The 22,766-nt window shown below is 40.2% G+C and overlaps 3 protein-coding genes across 4 annotated transcripts in view; 1 reads left to right on the top strand and 2 right to left on the bottom strand.

The window, feature by feature from the left end:
* LOC126568493 (protein TEX261) overlaps positions 1-22,766 on the bottom strand; it is a 231,306-nt gene that overhangs the window by 38,306 nt on the left and 170,234 nt on the right. The gene's annotated exons all lie outside the window — the stretch shown is intronic.
* The window catches only part of LOC126568292 (uncharacterized), a 308,783-nt gene that overhangs the window by 156,219 nt on the left and 129,798 nt on the right, over positions 1-22,766 (top strand). The gene's annotated exons all lie outside the window — the stretch shown is intronic.
* The window catches only part of LOC126568615 (uncharacterized), a 383,782-nt gene continuing 380,756 nt past the window's right edge, over positions 19,741-22,766 (bottom strand). The window contains exon 6 of the mRNA XM_050225120.1: positions 19,741-19,755. The gene's annotated coding sequence lies outside the window, so the exon portion shown is untranslated. The remainder of the gene's footprint in view (positions 19,756-22,766) is intronic.

The following is a 22,766-nucleotide window of genomic DNA, read 5'->3' as shown; positions in this document are numbered from 1 at the left end:
TCACCTTCCTTAACACCAGTTTCCCGCGCCGGAAACATCGGGTGCTACATCGGCTGATCATGTTTTAAACATTTTCGATAAAGCATGTTTCACCATCCATCTCCACTGGATTGTGTTTGTTGTACGCCACGGGGTGGGCTTTCGTTAATCGATTTTTACAAATTGATGCACGGCACAAACCATGGATAAAAGGGGCATTTATTACGTGGTGAAAAAGTTCATTAAAAAAATGCTTGAAACCAGCTTTAGAATAGAAAAAATGTGTTTTCTACGTAATGAATTGGTATAGTATTTCGGTGACAAAAGAAAAGGTTTAGCTAATTCAATTATTTTGTCATATTGTCAACCTTTATTACGATAAGGGCTGGCCATGTTATACGCATGGCACCGGACAACCCAGCTTAGGAAGTCTTTTAAGGCCGTCCACAAGGACCGTGAGCGGTTTCGGATTCTGCTACGGCAGGCCAAGACCGCAAAGCGGTTGTAGCGCCAAATACGTAAGTAAGTGTTACGATAAAAATTTTACATTGATCAATTTTATTGACTGAACTATTTCGTTTACGAATGTTCACAACAAAGATGCTCAACTGTATTTTATTATATGACAGTAAAAATACATTTTGTTTGTAAAAAAAATTATATGAAATATTCTTATTTAAAAATGCTTCAATGGATAATTTTGAATTTCACTCTGTAACGGTCTGGCAGTATTTATCAGCGGAAAACTATCATTAAAATAAAAATATTTAAATAAATTAATAAATCTTATCAACATCTTCTTCTTCTATGCTTTACGATGCAGATCGTTGAATGGCTAAGAAGACTTATAGACCGAACGGCCCAGATGGGATTTCCGGACCTAGTGCTTTGTGAAGATCGGCTCAAAAGAATTTATGCAAAATAGTCTTTCCATATTATATTAAATCACTGCGAACGGCATTCAACGTAGACGATTTTGCTCAATATTGTTGAATGAGGAGCTATAATTCATCTTTAAGTTCAATTAGACCTAGCGAACAAATCGCAGAACTGTCAGTTTCTTTGAAAGTTTAGCTGTTACGGCACGGCATCGAGGGGACAGTGAGCGGGAACGGTCCCGCACAGCAGGACCGGGGTTCCATTCCCATCCGGACCGTTCTCCCGTAATGAGGACTGTCTCTTCAACTACGAGGTATCCGCTGGTGTGACCAAGTAGGACGTAAAGCCAAGATGAAGCAGAAGTTATGCACGACATTGCAGACAAAAAAGTCCGCAATATTTGGTTAAGTACCCGTGTGTTTATATTAAATTAATAAAGTAAGTAATAATATAACAAGTTACGTAGACTGTCCCAAACCCCAAGTAGGAATTTCTATTGCATTACTTTCATACTTAAATTAAAAACATATGTTTTATTATAAAATAAAAATTCTAAAATTAAGGACACATTTTTATCGGCATGAAAAACGTCAAGAAAAGTCGGCATAAAACAGAGGTTGAGATATTCAAGCTCTAAATCAAATAAATACGATACTAACTCTTTAATTCTTGTCAAATGGTATGAAAGCTTAATGATATATTTTAACATTTTAATAATAATTCCATCCGCTTTGCATCCTTGGCCGCTCATTCTTGTATTGAATAATGCTGTATTCAATTCATTATACACCTCCACTTGCGCAACAATCTCAACAAAAGCGATGCTGCACTTCACCATCACTTTATCCTAATGGACTACATTACGATAATGCACGCAAATGGCGATGCGATTCAACCAATAAATCGCCTAAGCATTCCTGCAATCAAATGCCACCGCTCGCCAATACACGTGCCGAATTCAACCACGGCCACCTTTCCCGGGTAAAGGGTATTGGAATCGGGCTCGGCTTCATAAAGTAGCAAGCCCGGTGGCAATGAAACGCGTCAAACGATGCCGACCTTTTGTTTGAGCGAGCGGCGGTGAATGTGCACAGGGATGTTCACCACACACACTCACACATACGAACATCGAATTGAAGACCAAATGGCAGATCCATTTACATCGGGCTTTGCAACCGATGCCATGTTTGCTGCCAGCATACCAAGGAAAATGTTAGGCCGGGAAGACACATCAGAAAAGCTTCTTGAAACGGTTCCACTTACGGGCTTAAGGCCGTGGCTGCAGTCGCTTCCGACCGAACTGTGTACGCGTGTGAGTGTGAATGGTAGTTTCCGTTGCTGGCGTAATGCTGGACGTAATCACCCAAAAACCAACCCACCGCAAACAGAATCTGAAGTAGGATACGTGTGTATCCTTTTGCCATAATTTGCAGATTCGACCATTTCGGGGGGTTTCTGACCATTCCAATGTACAGACACACACTCACACTCGGATTGGAAGGATTCGGTTTGGTTGGAAGCAATGGCAGCACACTTACAGAGCTTACGGCGGCAAGACATCGCCGACGGATGTACAAGTACGGCCTGTCAAAATGTGTAGCATGTTGTTGTGGCCAAAGTGCTGGCGCATTTACCTAATCTTGTTTCCTGTTCGCTCGCAACACGGCCACAGCCATTGAATGATGTGCTTCGGAGTGCAAGACCAGGATTTCTATTAACCTGCTGCATAAAATTATGTGCCGTAAATATTTATGACCGTCTTCCCAGTTCTGCCTCCAGGGTCACAATCGTGTGAATGTTTGAGCAAAACAGTACATTTCTCTGCTTGAAAACAGATTCGTATGGTATTTGTTTCTTAAGCCGAATGCTGAGTGCTTGTTTAAATAATCCAACTTTCCATCAAGTCAAAGGCCGCTGCTGTCTGCACTGACGGACTACCGGAACAAACAAATATTTACGACCCAGCATGGTGATGAATCTCATTCAATCTGGTTCGGGTTTATCAACTTACCCCCATCTGTAAGTTGCCCGTTGCCCTGATCCTTGCTGTTGGGTGACGCATGTTATTCAATTGTTACGGCCTGTATGCTTTTGACAGCCTACCGAAATCTGACGTTATATCGGAAGTTCTGACGTATCACATGCCGGCACATGTCCCTGAACTAGGAACGGAGCAAACAGCAACAGCAGCAGCAAAAACCAGCCACTTACAACGTGGAACGTCAAGCAACAGAACAGAATGCACAAAACAATACGACATTTCACAATCACGTTTCATACCGTACCGGGGTTCTTTTGAGTTTGTTCATATGCTTAGATGGTGGATCATAGAACTCATAGAAATGGAATGAAAAGTGTACGCTCGAACGATGCCATTTAGCCTGCAGGAATATTATTGGCATGGTTGATTTCATGCACCCCGATCGAACTGTCGGTGCTTTGGTCGGGGTTTTTTGCAAATACAATTCATAATAGGAAGCATAATTCTCATTGGCTGCATTGGATGCCGATAAGGTTTGTGCAGTGCAGAAGCTTTCCCTATTGTAAACTGCTCAAGCGTACTGAGGAATCCCGAATTGCAATCAGGCGGTTATTGTTAAGTGGAATTAGGCTGAGGTTGAAATTTGCCTGGTTGTGTAGTTTGAATTGATTTTCATTAATTTTTTTGTGAAGGCTGTATACGTTTAATATACTGTGATAGCTTGTTTAATGTATAAGCGATGTGCAGATAATAACGTAAAATGAGGCGTTCATATTAAACAATAAGAGCTTAACGCACTAATGAACTTGATGTTTGAAAACTAAAAGCAGAGCTTTAAAACTTAATTTTCTTCTTATAATGCTAAAAACATTTGTTTTAAAGTTGATAAAAAAGTAGGAAGAATACGCTAAACATATCCTTACTTTAACACACAATAACTAATTGACAATTCTGCGAATTCCGATGGAGACGCCTGGTGGATTGTAAAATTTTGCTTAACATATTTTTACTGCTTTAAATTCTAGCACATTGAACGCTCAAAATGTGATGTTTTTCGTTAATAATTATAAAAAACAAGATGCATGTCTTTGATTTTGAGAACGATATTTCCAAACTTTTCCGTGAAGGGAAAAATCAAGCCAGGGGAAAGCAATATGGTTATGCTACAAATAGCAACAACCTTTTACTTTTTTGTTTATCATTATGCATTCGTTGGTTGGAGCGAACGACAAGTCCAAAGTGAAAAAATGAAAAGCTAGAATTGCTCAAAAACCCCTGAAAAGCAGTCAAAAATTTGGACGACCTCCAATCGCATGCACATAACAACTCATAAACCTTTACCCATTCACTTCAACAGAAGATAGACACGATCGGTACCTCATTAAAATTCACAACATTTCATAACTTGCCCCTTCCGTTCGGAACTATCATCCGTTGTATGGAAACGCCCACCAAGCCAATGCTCTAATTGAATATTGAATACATTATCTTTGATAAATGCTTCCCTCGCAACAATTCCACCGAGCGGGCTACGAAAACGCGATAACCAGCCCTGCAAAAACTTATGAACTTTTCCACCGTTTTCGGGCGCGTTCTGTAAAAGGTATTGGTGTCTATTTTTGACTACCGAAAAGCGAAGCAATAAACATTACGAAATGAAAGGCTGACACGCGAAAAAAAACTGAAATGGGTCTGTACCAGGGAGAAAGCGGTTTGCTCGTGATAAGATAAGGAATGGGTACATCAATATGATAAGGTTGATTGCTTTTCCATTCTGTTTTATTTCGCTGCTGGTCGATTTCATTGACGGTAATGATTATGTTTCCTTTCGATAAATGAAGGGGCTCGTCAGATTTTTCAGCTTTATGAGGTATGATGTCTTTGAGTTTTAGTGAACAGTAAACGCCGTACAGGGAAAACAGTTCAAATGCAACCACATTAAAGTATTTTATAACCCAAAACTACAAACAAAAGGGAAAATAAGTACCCAGTAAATTACGCTTGCAATCAAACACCGCCACTTTGCACGATTTAACAGCATGATTCGAGTGAAGAAATTCATCCTCGGTGTCAATGATTGCTAGATTCTAGCACGTTTCACTCACATGAGCTGAACGATATTCATTGCATCGAGCATTAACCAGTCCCTTTAGACGAACCGGTGGTTGATGGCTACATAGTTAGCATCTGCAACCGTTACTTCCCGCTCATTGCCTTCCGTATGCATTTCCGCAAGCTCGCATCCCTCGTGGGTAAATCGTTTCCCCTGCAGTCGAACGTTGCTTCCGGAGGGATGCATTTGCTTCTGCCCGGTTCGTGCTCGTACAGGGTACATTTTATCCCGCAGCTCAACAGTTGTGCTACGGGCAAAAGTGTTACATCGTTCCCATCGGTAACCCCAAATGAGACGCTATAAATCGCTTTCAATCACAGCAATAATTTCAACCCACTCCAGCATGACCGATCGAGCTTGCGCCACTTGTGCTGCCGGTGCACCTTACCAGTGAAGTAGGTGTGTGTGTGTGTGTGTTTGTGAATGAATGTGAAAGAAGCAAAAGAATGTGCACTATTTGTCCTTGAACAATCGTCTTCCTGGAACAGATACTTTGTAGAATAGTTTCGTAAGGTACAAACGGGACAGGTAAATGGTGGCAAAAAACGAAAGCAACGGATGCTCCGAGAGTGTCACTTTCAATGATATCGTTCGTGTGAAGCGTGACAGAATGTAGTTTAGTTGCTTTTTGATAGCGATAAAATGTAAGTTGGAAGACAGATATAACTGGCAAAAATAAGACCAAGTTTTGTTAATGTTTAAAAGGTATATTTTCTACAACTTATATTTTTGTAATAATCTAAGATGACTTCAACTATAACAAAACTCATAACAGCTTATTTTACTTGTGTTTAATAGTAAAGGATAACATAAAAAGAGAAAATAACATCATATCTTACATCCTAAAATCCCAGAAAACATGGATCAATGAGAAATAGAACAAAACTTCACAACAAAAGCAATCTAAAACAACAATGATAAAATATGCATAAACTAAGACAAATAGCAGCATTAAAAACTAAGCAACAAACCATAAAATGAAGCAGAAAAATTGTAATAAAAATTATTTATGTACCATTAATTATGACGATACAGTGCCGTATTGTATACACCACTTGTGTTGAAAAAATAAGTAAAAAATTTTGAAGTAGGAAAACAATGATAAATGTCTTGTGAAGTACAAAGTAAGTTAATATCGCGTTATTTTGGACACACAAAAAAAAATTTAAACAAGAACAAAGCGGTGAAAGTATTTTTTAATCATGATTAAAACAGATTCATAAAAGCATGCGCTAATAAACAACGAAATTTGTCATTCAAGCGTTGCTTACAGATGGCAAAAATCATTCGACTTTATTGACATTTACTGACAGATAGCTTTAGTCAATTGATCAACGTGAACCACAGCACAGATTTTAATTTGTTAATTCTTATTCCGGCCTAGAATTTTTACAAATCTAACGACACACCAGATAATAGTCGATTAATTTCCATTTTGAACTGTTCAACACATCATCAAGATGTAAAGATCAATTCTTTACCATTTGGCTTGCCGATAACAAAAGCGAAACAAAAAGCAAAACGCTCACACACGCTCACGAAACCAACTCAATAAACCGTCCGCTCCATCACAAATCCTACCACTATCAATCATTCTGTAACCAACACTTCATTACGCCACTCACCCCCGAACAAAATTGTCGACGATGCAGGACATGAACAACCACCCGTTCAGCAACCCACCTGCCCCCAACTGTTCAATGTCGTCAAGAAGCTAGGCTGCCTTGTTCGCTTGCTCTTCCTTCCAGTGCACCAAGTCTAAGCGTGCCAATTCGGTGACGATGATAAGTGAATGTAATTGTTCGAAAGGATTACAATCGGCACCACACCACCTCCTTTGCCACTGGAACTCCCAGGAACCATGCACAGTTCGAGCATCCGTTCGTCGTCGGCCGGCCGGGCGGCCAGCGAAGACGAGACGGTCGGTTCGGTTGTAATGAAGATTAATCGATCGGTCCCGGATGGTCGGATTTTGGTGACAGTTCAGAGTGGAACCGATGATGGAAAACCATACGAAGATACAGGAGTAACCAAGTGGAAAATGGATTATCAGAGTTTGAGCGATTCCACCTCCGTTTTGGGACTGTGGAGAACATTTCTATTAAGCAAGATCCGTCATCGGATTTATAGGTGTTTTATTTTCTTGCATCGTCATCCTTAGGGTAGCATTATTAGAGAATGATTGCAATTGCTGGTAAACTATTTAATCGAAGCATAAAAAAAAATCAGGATCCTTGAGTTCATGAACGTAAGGCTTGAAACAAAAAAGGAGCCTTTAAAATTTTTAGATTGCAGTGTTTCGGGGATTTTAATGCCTGAGACAATTTAACTAGCGTTGAATAAATCTTAATTAAGTGTCACAAAGATCGAGGTTTGTGATCAGTTTATAAAAAAAAACTGGATAGGGTCATCTTAGACCCAATACTACAATTGGAAAGACGTTTTTTTTAATTTGGCCTTCAAAAAGAAGAAGAACTTCGACTTCTTAAATTTCTCATAACATTTCCTGCAATGCGTCGCAAATAAGAAAGCTCTTTTTTCAGTTTGCAGTGAAATAATAACGATTATACAAAAAAATTGAAGCTTTAATGATATTCAACGGTAATAATGAGTGAAAATGACGCATGACGAATAGTTGAATGGTGGCATTCATTTTAAGGACTATACAAAGTAACATTACGTGCCAAGTTCACCAACAACCAATAGTGCCAATCCGCAAATAATCTAGAGTGTCGAACACTGCACAACATTTGGTAGTCAACAGTGTAAAGAAATTAGCTATTTCCTCATTTTTTTTTGTAACTTTGAAACTGCCTGAAACCAAGCCGTAGCTGAAGTGCATACAGAATGAAGCCTTCCTAGAAATAGAAAGAATTTCCCGTTTTCCTTTTCCCACGCTACTATTTCCATTTCCATAACAGGGTCAACCGGTACTAGAAGAGTCCCACTTTTGACTTCATAACCCCTAGGGGCATCAGTTTCGTACTCGTACGTTGAATAACAGTGATGGTTAAAGTTTTTCTTTTTGCTTTTGCGCCCCATCCAGCCATTCCGACAGCGCTTCCACGAGCGATACGGTCCATTTCCTTCGGGCTATAATTCTCGCTAAAGAATCCTTACTTCCCATGTACGCATCATTGCATTTTTACAATCTTGTGCATCTCGTGGCCCACAGTACAACGGGGGCTTATTAGTTTGGTTTTTACGTTGCGCCCTTTTGTTCGGATGAACCGCTCAGTGGAAAAGGAGAGATAGAGAAGGCAAAAAAAAGCACGAATGTAGCATAAAATTTACCCCAAGTGACCCTTGCCTGCCTTGCTATTGTTTTTCAAACTGGTGGAAGGGCAACGGGGTAAGTGGAGAGCACACATCGGAACAGGCACATGCTGTGTGCACTAGAATCTGGTTCTTTTAAGCTTCTGACGCTCTTGTTTTTTTCTTTTTTCGTGGCAGCTTCTGCCCGGAGAGTATGTTTGTTCCCGACCACAGAAATAGGTCGCCAGTATTGATTTTGTGCAGCGCGTCGAAGAGTGAAAAAAGAGGTACAGACCGCTTAACCACATTCTACAGACCGGCTTCAGTTTACTGCAGTACGGATTATGTGGCGCGGTTCGTTACAAAGTTTGCGTTAGATTACAAAACCTAATACCCAAAATATTAGAAATTCATACAACGATGGAGACGCCTGGTAGTTTATAAAAAATAATAAAGATATCACGATCTTTTGAAGGCGCATATCTACAGCTTGAAATACGAACTATAATGTGTGTATAGCCAACTCCAAAACAACATTAAACAGTGTAACGGAAACTCGTTTATAAGTGTTAACCAGCATCCTTTTGCTGACATAGTTTGCGTGATAAAAATAACACATGATAAATTGCAGGAAATGAAACAAATTAACATCTGCTGCTCTTTTTCATGTTCGATCAATCAGATTAAACTTCAAAATATTTCCATGAATGTTCTTATGAGTTTCGTTCAAGCTGAATAAGAAAAAAAATCACCCTAAGCACTAGCTAAACGTATATTAATCCCTGTTCCCTGCAAAACCCGCAGAGAAACAAAAAAACACAAATGAAGCTGCCATCCCTTTTGGGCTTGGATTTTCGTCAGAACTAGAAACAGGTTCATTTATTTCATCCTTGTTTCATACACACTTTCCCTATCGCCGAATTGAACGATCACAACTACTGGCTGACCCCATCGAGGCCGGAAAAACGAGCGAAATTATTAGCTCGCCCTATTGCCACCGCCCTGTTGCATCCTACCCGCTGCCGGCTGTTTTGTGTTTTGTGCCTCATCTTTCTCTCGCTGGTTTATAATCCCTTTTTTTCCATTGTTTCCAAATCCTTTCAACATTCAACAACCCGAAACAGCCCCGACACTGTTGTCTGTTCCGGAAGGATCGAGCCTTTCGGCGAGCAGAAACATAATTAATCTTATTTTGCTTGCCAGCAAACCAACAAGCATCATTATCGCTGTGCCCGTGGAATATTTTCTTTGGATTTTTCGTTTTCTTTTATAGAAAACTCTCCTTTTTCTACTGCAAGAAGCAGAGCGATGAAATACCGTACCTTAACGGCACCGGGAAACAGGGAACGCGTTGAGCCGATCGGCCATGCGGTACGGCGTTGGGAAAAGTTTTGGGGTACCACAACTTTCAACATTTCCTACCCAGAACCCATGCCAAACCGTTAAAGTATCTAGAGAAAATCATTTGCTACCAACTTTCAATCTTCAACGACAAGAGGCTTTTTGTTTGGAATTTATGTGATAATTTGGTCGAATTTATACGTAAGCCGATTCTATGCGTAACCCTTTTTTCCGATCAAAAGATGGCTGGAGACAAGCAGTTTTTTTTGTTTGTTTGTGCTTTCTCTTCTATATTCTTTCTTTTTCCCGATGATGGATGTAAATTTTGAAAGCGGGAAGAACCATTCTTTTTTCCGTTCATTGAACCGTTGAGCGAATAATAATTAGTTGCCGTTCGGTAAGCACCACACCGTTAAGAGATTGGAAGTTTTTAAAGGAAGGAAATGAATAATTATTGCCAAATTGATATTTGGGAGAGTAGGCAGCTACTGACCGTTTTTGCATTCATTTAAAAACTTTTTTAATCACTGTTCTGTTCGGTTAATGGGTTATCACACTAGGAAGATTGTACCTCCACTGAAATTTCAATAACCAGTTATTAATCAATTGATAATCTCACAAAGTTTCCTTTCAAAAGAGCTTTTCCCAAATTTATTAAGCAATCTCGTAAGCAAAAATATTCAATTGCACAGGAATTCAGCAAAATAATGCTCCTGCTTTTTCTTTCTTATATGCACTAAACCCATTAAGTTCATAAAATATCACACCATCTAAACAATTCACTTCGAAGCACAGAAGTTAAGCCAAGCACTCATTTGTTTCATTTAATGTCCCAACGGTGAACATCCTTAACAGCTTTTAAACAAACCGACTGCACCTTTCTTTATTGAATAGCACAAGCGCTTGTTTTTGCATCAAAGTCCACGGGACGGTATTAAAGAAGCGAATTTATTATCTAGCCCAACTGTACCTTCAACCGAGCGATCCTTCGCTTAGCCTTTCCAGTTGGCTTTTCACTAAGCAGTACAAACTCCACATGAGTACGGAATGTGTACGTTCGTTGCCCTTTTCCTAACCTCGCATGGTAATCAATTTTATTATTTCCAAGCACGTCCCAGCCAACAGAACAGGATTTCCGCGACAATGAAAAAAAAAAAACCAGCGCAAACCCATAGCGGCATGTTTAGGAAATTATTTGCCAACCAGCTATTTTTTTGTTGTTTTGTTTTTGTTTTCCTTCTTTCACACGTCGCTAGCCGTATGGTTCGGGTTGGCGTTGGAATGTTTGAAAAACGACAAGTAAACAACACTACCGAAAGGAAGATTGTTCACATTTAGCTTTCTGTTACCGTTTGCACCTTCTTCAGGCTGCTGGAGGAGTGATTCAAGCGAAAAATCAAATTCTCTGACGCTGGCTGTAAAAATAAGGTCACCAAAATCCTTGTATGTATGTATATGTGTGTTTGTCCAATAAACGAAGCAACAAGACTTCGTAAAAAATATTAAAAAAAAAACAGTCAGTCAAAGCGATTGTGCTGGAAGTTCAGTGCGTCTGGCAACAAAGGGAACAAATAAAACGCTGGAGCTGCCTTTGATTACACAAACGTAACAGCTTAAAGGAACATTTGAAAAAAAATAATACACCGGCAAAATATGGACAAAACCAAGAGCGTGAAACTCAGATCGGTTGAAAACACATTTGAAAACCATGCCTGGAATGTTCTTTTGACATGGAATTTTCCTTTTAGAGTTATTGTTGAGTTAAGTTAAATTTTTCTTGTCAAAATATATCTTCTTCAAGACTTTTTCAACTTAAATTTTCTGTTGAATTTTGTTCATTTAATCGCAATGAACAATAACTGACCATATACATAATATGACACGACATAAATCGTATCCACCGAAAATGACCAGGCGCCTCCACTGATACTCCGTTTCGTTCTTTCGTTACATCCAACACATACACACAAGCATACACACAAACACAGTCTCTAAATTTAAATGCCACTGTCGAAAACTATTCAAACTTTGCTGAAACACTTCCAACTAGGCCATGTGCTCAGTCACACATACCCAGCGCAGGACACATTGTGGACAAAACGATAAATCTCACGATAAGATGGCGCATGAGATGGCGGAAAGCTCGGTTCAGACAACAGCAGTAAATGAAACTTTACCCTGTGAAGGCACGCGTGACGGTGTGTGTACGTTTTGCGTACACGGTAACCATTAATCAACCCTGCACTAAGCGTACCACCAGCGAAGGAACACAATTACAAACTTTTCAAACGGTGTCTCAGCACAGCAAACGCACGCAAGATCGAGACGGCGTTCTGCTCGAGACGGCGCTGTGGCATGATAGTTGGGAGATTTTAATTAACTTGCTCACATTTTCAAGGCAAACGCTGGCAGAAACGGTGCATGGAAGGATCTCGCAAGGGATTTGTCTTAAGCTGCCAAATTAAGGTGATGGTGTCTAAGGTTCTGGAGTTTCATTTCCTTACCTAAACTCATGGCGGTTTATCAACTTCATCAGCACAATTCACATACAATTGAGAAGAAATTTTCAGTCAGCTGTTTCTTTTGTATTTATATATTTTGCATTCACCGCTTAACTGGTCTGTTATGTTTAAGAAATATATAAAATGTTACAAACTTTTGTTATTGAAAAAAAAAAGATAAATTTGATACCATTTTTACTTTTTTCTACTTCTTCTCCTCCTTCTACTACTTAGCTAAACAACATACTAAGTCATGCTGGCTTGTACATGGCTAGCAAGATTTGTTGATAGAAGATGGATGGTAAGTCCCTCACTAAGAAGGGACGGTCTGGTTTGAATGGGATTTAAGACCCGGTCCTGCCATGTGGGGACCGACAACGTTGATATCCTTACCACCGAACCACCTGAAAGACTTTCTTAGCATTAAGAAAAATATCAGAAAAAATCTCATCGAATATTCTTTAAAGAAAATGCTTACTTTTAATAACAAAACACAACTTTAAACGAAACCAGCTCGACCACGCTGTACTCGTAGCAGTTAAAGCAAGCTCCATATCAAACAAGCAATGCGAACCTCGTACTCTGTTCCCTTACACGCATGACATACTTACTACAAAATGAATCAGCACATCTCGCACTATGCCATTACGACAAGATGGATGTGCCTGTTGCGCCTCCGGGAAAGACATGATGCCGTCAAACTCATTACGGGAATTAGTTTTACCTCGTGTACGATAGGAAATGCCCCCCCCCCCCGTTACTGAAAATGTGCTTCTGCTGCGGTTGCAGAAAAACAAACCTAGAGCAGGTCGTAAATTTCTACGGCTAAAAGGTATTAACGCACAGTACTGCCTGGAATGGTCTGAAACTAGAACACATGACAAACGGGACATGGTTTTCTACTCCACTGACGTCACTCGGTAAAAAGACAGCTTTCCGTTGGAAAAATACCAACCACAGTCAAGCACAGGAACTGTAGTACGCCGATGAAGAATTTTATGTTCAATTCCATTATTTTTTATTCCCCACCAAGCGTATCGCAGCGTGTGCTTGACGATTTCTCAGATTTCATTCACACAATACTCAACAATCATTGCTTCGAAATTCCATTCAAGGGTTCAGGCATGACTGCATGGCTTTTAGAAAGCAGCAAAGCACCCCTCGATAATACCGGGAAAAGCACTCGACATGAATGGGAAGCAGTTCCGAACAGGTCTGCCGGGAAATATTATCATCCGGACTGAACTACCCATCACTCAAATGCACCTAAGCACGAGTGGCATCGGCAGCGGTATTGTGTAGCACGCTGCATCCTTTCAAAACAAATCTTAACAGTATGGAGGGCGAAAGGATTGCAAAATCATCGTGACGCCATCTTTCACAGCTGGAAGCCACCTGAACGATTCAGGGCTACCGTTTTCCATTTTCCTCGGGTGGAAAAATGTTGTGTTCTGAGCTGTTCTAAGAGGTTGTGCCGTAAAAAGCAGCCTTTCGGCATGGTGATACACGTAATTGTAAATAGTTACCGAAAGGAATCGGATAGATTAATTGGTTAAAAGTTAAAAGTTAAATCATAATAAAAGAAACAGCTTTCAAAATGATTTTTAAAAATGCGTTAATAATTTAGAAATTATTGATTATATTTTCAACGTCCACCCGCTTACGAAAATTTTTTTTACGTACATCATTCACTCCATTAAGAATCAAGAACAACGGAAAAGTGATGTGTTAAATTTTTGTGCAGAGTTGAATTATTTTACAGCATTTAAATTAACATATCCTCAATTGTTTCGTAAGTTTTCTTTTAAGAATTTTAATTCTTTTAAAAAAGGTATTCATTAGGCATTAACCAAAAATAAAACCCAGCATCAATTTTAAACGACAGCTTTTCTCGAGTTTTTCCTAGACATTTTCTCTGTCAATACAACTCATACATTATTTACTTTCCAAATTAAATACCCGTGGTATGAGCCCGGTAATTGAATCAACTTAACATTAATGCTTACTCGCCTCATGTTTTGGATAAAATGTTACACATTCCTTCATAATCCAGAAAACACACGGACAACCTAATGTTATTCAAGGTCATGTTTAACGAAAAAACATCGCCCACAGCTAATCCTTAAGCCTGTATATACTACCTTTAATTATATTCCCGACCCCAAAAAAAAAACCTTTTCACTGCCCATCGCGCGGCACGAACGAACGCGGGCCAATTGCTTGCTTTGTGTTGCTTCATCATAAATATGGCTCCTTAATTGCGCTGGAAGCCCAATTTTTCCCACCAGTGAAAACAATATTCCACTTCTTACTTCTCATCGAGGTGTGCTAAAGCGGTAACCTGCTGTTACCTTACTCGCGTAGGGTGCTGTCTGTTTCGGTACTGCCACTACCCGCTGGTGATGGTTCCAATTTGCTTTCATATTTTTATGATCTCATCCCCCGGAAACTCCTTCAAGCCTTATTCTATGGGCTAAAAATAAACCGTCCGTAGTAGTGTTTTTTTTCTTCTTTAATATTTTATTCCATTTTGACTTCCTTTTGCCAGAATCAATTCCAAGAATAACGTAAGAATGAAAAATCCTAAACAAATAATAAGATGTTCTCGATTTGCACAACTTCTTCCAACTTTGATGGGGAAGCCATGAATGAAGATCTAAATTCTGTGTGCGTATGTTTCTTTCCTTTTCGATTTCTTCCAAACCAAACGCTGCCCCGATACAAAATACCAGCTTCCCGAATCGCATAACATTAAATCCTCCCGATGCAGAACCTGCTTCACCCGGACCCGGCACAAGCGGAGGTTCGAGGAGGCAGACAGTGAGAATAAAATTTGCATCTTTTATTTAACAACCGCGTTTGCTGCCTCACTGGCTTTCTTCCGGGCACAAATGGCTCGCCCCACTAGAGACTCTCTCGTTTACCATCTCAGTACTTGCGCTTAGATCTTATCTTGCGATTTACTTCCCTCGAGTACTACGCGCCACAAAGCGAGCAAACAGAAAATGGCGATTTTATCCAAAGACTCACACACACAAGCATAGAAAACGGGAAGAAATAAAAAAAGATTGGCAATTCAAATAGAAATGCCCGGAAATCGATCTTAAAGCGCGTATCGGGTGAGAAATGGTATCGCATAACCATAAGGTTGCTTTTTATTTTGCTGCCTGCGACGGCCGTGCCTAGCGGTTTTCTTTCTTTGGCAAAAGATGGCAAACAAAATGGGCTGAAAAATCAAATCCAATAACACTGTGCAAACTTCGGAAGTCAAGAAATATGGATGTTTTTTTTTTTCTCTGTATGTACTTACAATTTATGCTAATCGGAAATTCATATCAACAAGATTCTTTTTTTCCGACCGATCGAAAACGGCAACCCGGTGCCAGGGAACACCACGGTGAACAGGTTCATCTCCATCCCATTTGTTCGTTTGATTTTTTGGTTCGGTCGTGTAGAAAGATATCGCTATTCACCTTTGACAGTTTGTTTCACTGAAATGCACGTGCGTGAACTAGTACGCTTTCCAACACTTATTTACACATACTAACACGGGACAAAACACTAGAGACACACACACCACATGGGTCACTTTTTTGCGAGCGAATCTTCTTACATGCGATCAAGAAAATGGATCACACACCTTGTAAAAAAAAGGATGTCGTTTGCACATCTATTTTACGACTACCACTTGACGCTTTTCACACCATGTACATGTAAAAAACGACGGCCACTGCTTCCAGATTGCGAGGACGCGTGAACTCATGCCTAATGTGACGCAACGTGACGCACGATGGTTCTTCTTGTACACTTCCCTTTCAATTTCCTGTTCTAAGATATTCTTTTATTGCACTCACTTCTCTTGTAACACTTATAAAGCTGCAACTCATGTATCTTCTCTACATTGAGCGTGTGCACTTTTTAACACTTTCTTATCACTTAACATACTACACATTGAAATTGTTGCTTAACATTAAGAAACGGCGAATATACTATTTTTGTTTGCTTGTTTTAGGTTTTACTTGATAGCATTTTTTTCAATTAACACTTTTTACACTGTTTCACTGGCTTATTTTATAATATTATTACTTATTTTTACTTTGTTCACTTCTGCTTGAAGTTGAATTGTAGAGCCTGAAAATTTAATTTACTTTGTGTTAAGTTTCAGTTTTCTGTGGTTTCAAGAATTTTTCACGACATGTCTACTTATTTTGTTAGATGTTTTTCTAAAATTTTCTCCTCTTTTACTTTGTGTGTTGCTCGTTGTTATCTATTCAAATGCTATTTGTTTAATTTTGTCTTGCAAATTTAATCACTTTTTCTATTATTATACCTACAGCAAGACTCATGAATATTGAAAACGTCCCATCCGAGAGCAATGTTTAGACTTCGTAGCCATTCTCTCCTGACAGAAAATGCTCCTGCTGTGTGTTTATGATCAAAACAAAATGCTCTTATTCTAAAACAGAAATCCTTTCGCCCCTCGCATTCCTCTTCCACCTCAAACACCTTTCTTTTTCCTTTTTTAACACACTGGTAGAACATCTTCCGAAACTCTGGACCGATATAAGATACACCGGTGGTGCCCATTATCCAGAAACTTTTCCCACCGTCAGTATTTATTAGTCATCCAGAGCCGCCCAACGCGCAAAACCTACGTTTTGTATTTTCCACCGTTTTCCACAGCGTCCAACTGTCTGTTTCATTTTTCCTTCGCAAAACTGTCACCCCCAGCCCTCTCGGGCGTCCATTTTCTCTACCCTGTCTGTGAAGCCTGTCGTCCCACAGGCAAGTGCACATTTGCCATCGATGGCCAGGGTGGGAAATCGTTGTCGGGGCAGAAGGTGAGAAAAAAATCGAAACTGCGATTGAAAGATAATTTACGATCACGTATACGAAAGCGTCGTCACAGTACGTATGGGGTGTGGAAAATCGAATCATCCCATTTCACCCCGTTTTCACGGCGATGACACTTTTTTTCACCATTCCCAGTTTCGAGCACGGTTTGTGTCTTGTTTTGCTTTCAACGGGTTACCTGCTTTTGGCAGCTGTATTGAAGAAGAGTTTTTTGGGCGTTTTGGGTGTGTTATCTTTTTCTTTTGGTCGTTAGATGCTGCAAAATTTTACACATTTTGTCATATTACTGTGAAATAAGTAATAGGAGTTTAAACAGGTTCTTTTAAATATTAATTCGCGTCAAATTGCAAATGCATTTGTAAACAACCTTTAAAAGCAGCAGTTATATCGTCCGTACAGCTTGTGCGTATTTGTTTGCATTCCACTTTGACCGAGTGTGGTTCGGCCGGCTGGGCATCACCTGTGCAGACTTCTGCAGATGTTGATCCAGCATGCATCGCAATCTTCGAAACGCAGCAAACGATATTCGTGACCCGACTGTAAATTACATCCTTCCGTGTCATCCATAATGACCAACCCCTCAGTGAACAGTCTCCCCCAGCATGGCACTTTTTTCTTTACAGATTTTCCCATTTCTTAACGCGAGATATGGCAGCAATTTTCACACCCAATACACCACACCCCAAACAAACCACCAGCTGTGACCCCAGAAAAAACTCGTGCGTACCAGACAGTCGATACAGCAAAAAAGAAAGCAAAAAAAGGGGGAAGAAAACCATCATTTTCCAACCCCATTTTCCAGCTTATTTTCTCGCCGCGCTCGAAGGCGCTACATTGAGTGCAAATTTTATGAATTTTCCAGCAAACGAAACTTACAACCAAAAAAAAACCAGAAAATCTCCAAAAACAAAACCAAAAAATTGCAAACCTCGGTAGCAAACTGGCGACTGGCCCGCTGTGCAAACGCGTGGCCGTAAATTATTTTTTAATATTCTATTTATTTACATTTTATCACCACCCCTACGAAGGATTCCTGGCGCGCTCAGGAAGGGCTCGCCGATCGATGTTTTTCATCGGACGGTCCTATGTTTATGGGTGTAAAAAGCAATTTATGAACGCAAATGGCATTCGGGATGGCCGGTATCGATAGCGGCTATGGTGTAAGGTTTATTGAGTGGGAGAAAATCATAAAAGCAGGCTCCCTGCCACCGCCAGCACCGTGGCCGCATATGAAACCTGTGTCACACCAACCGTCGTCGTCGTGTACATTGAAATACACGGTTGAATGTAATGTCATTTTTGGACGACAGAATGCGTGTGTGACTCGCTGGACGTTTCTTAGGTGAATCATTTCAGTTGGGGGATTGGATTCTGGGTGAAGAATTATGACGTAAGCAAACGTGTCTTATTGCTTAGCACAAGATTTATTTTAAACCTTTCCTTCAATTTTGGCTTGATGGTTTTTATATAGATAATGCTGGTTAGGGAATGGTTTCCAGATTTTTATAGCTACTTTCCGATTATTCTACAATAGTACGGCCTCAAAAGAACCTTACCCTGCTATCTTTGGCATCCTTCAATACATAATAAACGCGAGGTCAGCTAGTCAAGTCTTGCTTACGTGAAACCTCTCCAAAATCCAGAGTCCCTTGGACTGCCTTGTGTTCTAGCAAGTAGAGAAAGACCATCGAGTCTAGCTCCACACGTGACTCGAACCTCGGTCTGTGAGACTTCATTCCTCGGTCTGTGAGAATTAGTCCAGAAGAAAGGTACCATGAATATACCCCTTTTTGATACCAACGCCATGCCGCAATAGAACTGCCTGAACCTATCATGTAATGCATTGTAGTGTCTCGTGTTTACTAGACAAAATAACCCAAACCATATTTATTTTGATCAAACGATACGTCTTCCTCTCCAACAGCGAGGTCCCCATTTTCTTGAACCTCATAAATCGTCCAACCGAAAGCAATCCATATTCTACCGGATTATTCTGACAGGGTTCAGATATGTGTATGGCCCAAAACTGTCACAAACAGACACCGTACTACTTGCCTAAATCCCTTTCGAACAAATTTTAATGATGTCTACGTTCTCATACCCAAGCCACTGGCTTCGTTTGACTGCGAGCGCATCCCATCTTGCAGAGAAACACTTTTTTTCCGTTCAATCGTTGCATTCATCCTATTCGCCACATCTTCTCGTGCAACGATACACACACACAAACACAATCCTGGTGAATTAATTGCATCTCTTCCGACCGATTAAAAGCAAGTGACAGATCGGATTTGCAAGATTTTTGGCAAACGGTGCCCTGTCTGATGCAGCGATCCGTGCCCGTCCGTATTTCTCGCGCGGGTTTTGGACAAGTGATGAGTGGAACCATATAAATCAACCCTTGAGCAGAACAGAAATTAATTACACTCCACTTCACTTTTGCACGATTGCTCCCGTTGCTGCACCGCTCCGACTCAGCACGATCGAACACAACCCACCGGCGTCTAAAGGCCGTGTGTCAATTAGAGCAAACCATTGCCTCGTCATCACCCGCACTGGAGATCACTTTCGACCGTGAAGGAAGGTAAATTATAAGCGTGCCCCGTCGATACAGCTTCCACCTTCGATTAGTGTCATCGAACGTCGATCGAGCGATCTGTCATGTACGTCGATAGGCACACCTCATCAACCTTGTCTAGCGGACGTATTATGTTCCATTGCGATCGATACAATCGTACACGAAACATTGTGCCCGTTGTACCCGTAACCCCTACCAAAAAACTCCGTCAATCAATCCGATTGATTGTGATCAACTTTCGTGTTCCCACACAAGCACTCATTGAACACACACACACCTTCAATTTGGAGATTATCTATGAACCGATTGAAATGCCACCTGACACCTCTTTTTTTCCACTCACACTCACGCCACACCAACCACTAGAGAATCTCAAAACCACAGGCACACACCAGCACCATATGACCGGCTGTTCCCACCAAGGGGGCTTCACTCAATGAATGGCGGTCTCCGGAATAGCAGCACCGTGGTGTTTTGCGTGTGCGTCCTGCTTGCCAGCAGCTCGAAGACTGAGAGTTTTCCATTCTCTCGCAGGATGTTGAGCCCCCGGGGTTGTCCAATAACAACAGCAGCAACAAAGGAACAACGCACACCACCGCACCAGAACACCGAGAAATACCTGCTTTATAGACACAGCTTCTCTTCCCGGTTCATGATGAAACATGATGGTGAGATGATCGCTCGATTCTCTCACTGGCCCTTTTCTCATTCCTTCACTGTGTTATCTGAGGTCCAGCATTAACTAACTCATTTACCTACACGCACAATCATTTCTTATCAGAACGTTTGCTCTCTTGCTCTTCAAGCGAACGCAATACGCTCGCACTGAGAGCTTGACAACATCAAGAAGCAACAACTTGTTGGAGGGAAAATCGTTCACACGTGCATTAAACGTGTGAACCAATAGAGAGAAGTGAGTGTGTGTGCTGTAAGTGATGGGAAAACTCATCTTACTCCCAGAGAGTGATAGTGAGAGCGAGCAACTTTTAGTAAATGAGAGCAGGTGTTCGTTCGTTGCTCACTTCATGTAGTGAACCAATTCTGAGCTGAGCTGAGCTGTGCTGAGTATCTCACTCACAAAGCGATGAGAAAACGATAAGTTAGGAGGATGGGATTTGCGCGCGCTTCGCTTCAAAAACGATAAGTGGTTTTTCAGAGTTCAGAGTACGAAAATGTTAAATTACATTACGACAAATATGTTTTTTCTATGCTTTTCATTAAATGCACATGCTTCAACTTTAATAAACTAAAATTGACTTAATGTTTAGAAAGATTTTTTTTCTCGTACAACTCTTCCATAAATCGTTCTAGATACAACGGAATGCTTCCTCTTTCTGGTTCATCGTAACCGTTTCTGATATTTTCATAAAAAAATAACCACCGCTTGCCGTTGTTTTCTTCCCTCTACGCGCCATGTCACTTCAAAGTAGCACTTTATTAACTCAAGTTTCCGCTGCCAGCGAAACCCGGGATGCAATCTGCCCCATTGTCAAGCACGACACCCTGCTCATCAAATTACCCCGGCAGGTGATTTTAAAAAGCTGCTCAACTTAACCGCGCTTTTCCCGTCCCACCATTCTACCAGCCCGCCCGCCACCATCATCACGTGGTCGTGATAATAAACAACAAAGTAAGGCATTCTGGTACCTTTTACTTCTCGGCTAAGCCAACGACGCGATGATAGTCACGCTGAATCTCGCTGCTTGAGGACAAAAATGCAAAAAAAAAACAACACACAACACACACCTTTGTGCGTATCTTCTTCACTCTCCATCCTTCCTGGCTTCAGGAAAAACAAACCGCCCCATTTACAGTGCCAAAGAGTTGCGAACAGCTTCCTCTTTGCTCGGCGAGAGCACAGAAGGAAAACTTCTTGCACGTATTGCTGCAAGTGTTTCCTGTGTCGGGTACAGAACTGAAATGACTCATCATCAACTTGACGGTAGGAAAAGCAACCATAAAATGTACAGGGGAAAAAAAAGTGTAAGGATATAGCAGATATTCACTTCGGTTCCGAATCGTGACGTAAAGATGTACAAAAAGAACGATGGAAAGGTAGTTGCAACATTATACACAGCTGCTCAGAATTAAGCCACATAACAGTGCGAGGTACAGTTGGACAAACTATTCACAGTTGCAATCGTAATTATTCACGGTTCAGTTTATGATTCGAGGTAAGCTTGCTGGTAAACTTACTGAAAGTAGTAATTTACTGAAGATATGTTCCGGCTTTTGTTCTTACGTAACAATGAAAGAAGTTTTTCCTATAATTCGGATAGTAAAAACAAGATAGCAAATACAAACTTTAGCTTGACGTTTAATAAGACACTTGAACGAAAAATAAAAATTTATCTCTCATGATATTCAAAATAAAAACGAACCTCTGCATGTAATGTACAGTACTTTGCAGACATTAAGGCGCTTGTTTTGAGGGATAATGCATTTTTTGTTATTCGTTTCTGTTAAAGTATCTTTATATACAGTGTTCCACCTCATTTCTCATCAAACTCACACCATATTTACCAATGAATTATTTTTGCTGTTTTCTTCGCTACAAGAACAATATTGTGATTGCATCATCTATTGCTCAAACAATGGTATTTATGTTTAATAATAGGCTCAAAACAGCAGAGCAAGTGCAGTGCATATAGTGTACAACTATTTTACATTAAATGGAATGTACATTTCCTTCATTTATTTCATTTTAGTTTTAGTTTAAGTATTACGTCTTGGTGTCGTATTCTCAGCTCTTCTTGAGATGATATTGTAAAATTTTATCACGACATTTCCTCATAGTTTTTTATTCTTTGTCTTACTCCGCTCATGCTCGATTATGTGTTTCCTTTAGTTGTATGCTATAAATTTGTCTTAGATTTGTTCATAATTATATAATGGGAGCATGTGTTTAGTTATTAATAACTCTATACTACAGCTTTCTTTTGATACTTTTATTCTTTTTCATACTTATTGAAGATGAAATGCCTCGAAATCATTACGTCCAGGTTTTTCCTTAAAAACAAAAAAGCGATTTTAGAATAATTTTTAATCATCGCATGTTATCTAACTTAAATCGAAGATTCATTACAAAGTACTGGGCGCCTCCTGCTGTTGCAAAATGGTGGCTGCTTCTGAATCTGCGGGAAAACTGATCCATATACAATACTCTGTTGATAACAGAATACAAAATATAAATTGCACAAATTATTGTCACTGTTTTGCAGATCAAAAATTACTTTAGTGTTTGTAGTTTGAATGTTTTGCTTGAAAACTTAACATTATTGTACCCTT

The sequence above is a fragment of the Anopheles maculipalpis genome, chromosome 2RL (assembly GCF_943734695.1).
Source record: "Anopheles maculipalpis chromosome 2RL, idAnoMacuDA_375_x, whole genome shotgun sequence".
Lineage (NCBI taxonomy): Eukaryota > Metazoa > Arthropoda > Insecta > Diptera > Culicidae > Anopheles > Anopheles maculipalpis.
Note: the sequence above shows the minus strand (reverse complement) of the source record. Positions and strands in the feature narration are given on the sequence as shown.